The sequence below is a fragment of the Mizuhopecten yessoensis genome, unplaced genomic scaffold, assembly GCF_002113885.1.
Source record: "Mizuhopecten yessoensis strain PY_sf001 unplaced genomic scaffold, ASM211388v2 scaffold2699, whole genome shotgun sequence".
NCBI lineage: Eukaryota > Metazoa > Mollusca > Bivalvia > Pectinida > Pectinidae > Mizuhopecten > Mizuhopecten yessoensis.
In genome coordinates, this window is record NW_018404676.1 from 723,485 (window position 1) to 726,970 (window position 3,486).

Genomic DNA, 3,486 nt, shown 5'->3' on the forward strand with positions numbered 1-3,486 from the left:
TTTGATCAAATCATCCAACTTATTTTCTTCAAACCACTGCAAAAATTCCAAAAAGTTCATAATTTGCCATACATTTTTTTCTCAGTACTAGCCCTATGTGATTTTAATATATAATTTGTTTCTGTTAATAAGTAGTCTAGATTATAAAAGCTGTATAATGTATGTTGTACATATGTTTTTCACAAGTGTGGTATACATGGTATTTCTATATGTTTCACATGAAATTCATGTTTCCCATGTATGATTCACATGTAAGTCCATTATGCACATTTGTATTTACATGTATGTTTCACATATGTATCTGTATGTTTCACATGTATCTATATGTTTCACATGTATCTGTATGTATCTGTATGTTTCACATATGTATCTATATGTTTCACATGTATCTGTATGTTTCACATGTATCTGTATGTTTCACATATGTCTCTGTATGTTTCACATGTATCTATTTGTTTCACATGTATCTGTATGTTACACATGTATCTATATGTTTCACATGTATCTGTATGTTTCACATATGTATCTGTATGTTTCACATGTATCTATTTGTTTCACATGTATCTGTATGTTTCACATGTATCTGTATGTTTCACATGTATCTATTTTTCACATGTATCTATATGTTTCACATGTATCTGTTTGTTTCATATGTATCTGTGTCCAAGACCACAATGCCATATACATATAGTCTAGGACCACAAGGTCATATACAGACAGTCCAGGCCCACAATGCCATACACAGATAGTCCAGGACCACAATGCCATATACAGACAGTCCGAGACCACAATGCCATATACAGACAGTCCAGGACAACAATGCCATACACAGACAGTCCAGGACCACAATGCCATATACAGACAGTCCAGGACCACAATGCAATACACAGACAGTCCAGGACCACAATGCCATATACAGACAGTCCAGGACCACAAAGCCATATACAAACAGTCCAGGACCACAAAGCCATATACAAACAGTCCAGGACCACAATGCCATATACAGACAGTCCAGGACCACAATGCCATATACAGACAGTCCAGGACCACAATGCCATATACAGACAGTCCAGGACCACAATGCCATATACAGACAGTCCAGGACCACAATGCCATATACAGACAGTCCAGGACCACAATGCCATATACAGACAGTCCAGGACCACAATGCCATATACAGACAGTCCAGGACCACAATGCCATATACAGACAGTCCAGGACCACAATGCCATATACAGACAGTCCAGGACCACAATGCCATATACAGACAGTCCAGGACCACAATGCCATATACAGACAGTCCAGGACCACAATGCCATATACAGACAGTCCAGGACCACAATGCCATATACAGACAGTCCAGGACCACAAAGCCATATACAGACAGTCCAGGACCACAAAGCCATATACAGACAGTCCAGGACCACAAAGCCATATACAATTAGTCCAGGACCACAAAGCCATATACAGACAGTCCAGGACCACAAGGCCATATACAAACAGTCCAGGACCACAAGGCCATATACAAACAGTCCAGGACCACAAGGCCATATACAGACAGTCCAGGAGCACTGTGTAACAGATATGCTTTACTGATACACAATACAGTTTAGAGAGGTATGAAAACATAAACCATATCCTCATCAGAATAAATATGATTTCTGTGTGATAAAATTTATTGAAAATTTGGTCGTAAAAGTTTCATTTCAATTATCAATAACCTGAGGTCTGTTATAAATAATAGAAAAATCATACCTCACCAGTGACAAAGTGTGTATTGAGTATTTATGTAGATTAGGTATGACCGACATTCCGTACGTTTCCCACTTTTCCTCCTGATTGCTGTTAAAGTTTTGCTTACATGTTTACTTCCACTCTTACAGGTACATTCCCAGTATATATCCCACAAAGACATAGGTATCAACTTCATTGTAGCTAACTGTATTGGACGTGACAATGGATTTACTGTCCAAGTGCTTAGTGTAACGAACAGAAAACTTCCTTATTATTATTTAAATGAAGGGAAGCAATAGGCTCTATTAGTACTGGTTCTTTCAATAAAAAAATAATTTTCTGGTTGTAACTTTTTAACCATTTCAGATAATTGCATTGAAGTTGAAGTATGTCTGCATCACACTTAGATGGTGTGCACTGCAGTGAACTTAGGTCACCGATGACCTTGGCCTCAAGGTCAAATGTCTTATAAGTGCAAAGTTTCCTGTAAATCTTGTTTAAGCCATAGCTTTTAACCTATAACCATTTTAACCATATTGATGAAGCTTCAATTATTCATGTATCATTTACAGAAGTTGTCTTTTCACTGTCCATGACCTTCAAAGGTCAAATAAGTGGAAAATGTCTGTGAAATTTTGTCCTGTTTGTAGATGTTAAACTGTTGAAGATTTCTTGATGAAACTTGAAGTATACCAATGTTATACGGTCGTGTGATCCTAATCACCTTTAGGTCAAAGGTTGAACTTGTACAGTTTTATGTTTTTTGCCTATTTTGTCTGGGCTATGAATTTAAAACTGTTAAAGATATATTGGTAAAACTGTAAATGAACCTGCATGATTTCCTACAGAGGATGTGCAGTACGACACTGTGAAATTAATTCTGGGTCAGAGGTTATATACATAGGGCATTGGCGCATAAGGGACATGAATTCTGGGTCAGAGGTTATATACAAAGGACATTGGCTCATAAGGGAACACATATGAAGTCAACAAAAAGAACCTTCTCATTGTTTCACTAATCTCTGCAGTTTAGATATGACATTAGCAGTTGGGAGGAAACAAAACAAAACTCCTGTAATTACAAAACTCCTGTTATAACAAAACTCCTGTAATAAACAAACTCCTGTTTTAACAAAACTCCTGTAATAACCAAACTCCTGGTATAACAAAATTCCTGTTATAACAATACTCAAAAACTCCTGTTATAACAAAACTCCTGTTATAACAAAACTCCTGTAATAACAATACTCAAAACTCCTGTTATAACAAAACTCCTGTAATAACCAAACTCCTGTTATAACAAAACTCCTGTAATAACAAAACTCCTGTAATAACAAAGCTAAACAAATTGGACTATGAAAAAAGTATTTCCAAAATGTTACTTTTTGGGTGGGGTCAACATAAAATTTAAACTGAAACAAAAAGCAAAAATAGTTTGTAAATTTATAAATTACCAAGGAAGTTATCGGAGGATTATTTTCTTTGTGTCACATAATAAAAGGAGCTTACTTCCCCATCACTTGTCAAAGTATTGTCAGAAAATTTTGTGTGTTAGGTTTTTGTATAACAAATTACCAACTTCCCACTTACTAAGCAGGAATGTTATTTTTTTAATACAATCATAAAAAGAAACAGGACACAAAAATCTGATAAAATATGGGGAAATACATTGTATATCCCTATAAAAAATTATGTTTATGAATTTGTGCCTAAACAGCCGTGATATTTCGTGTTCAGTGTTACCTTGCATTG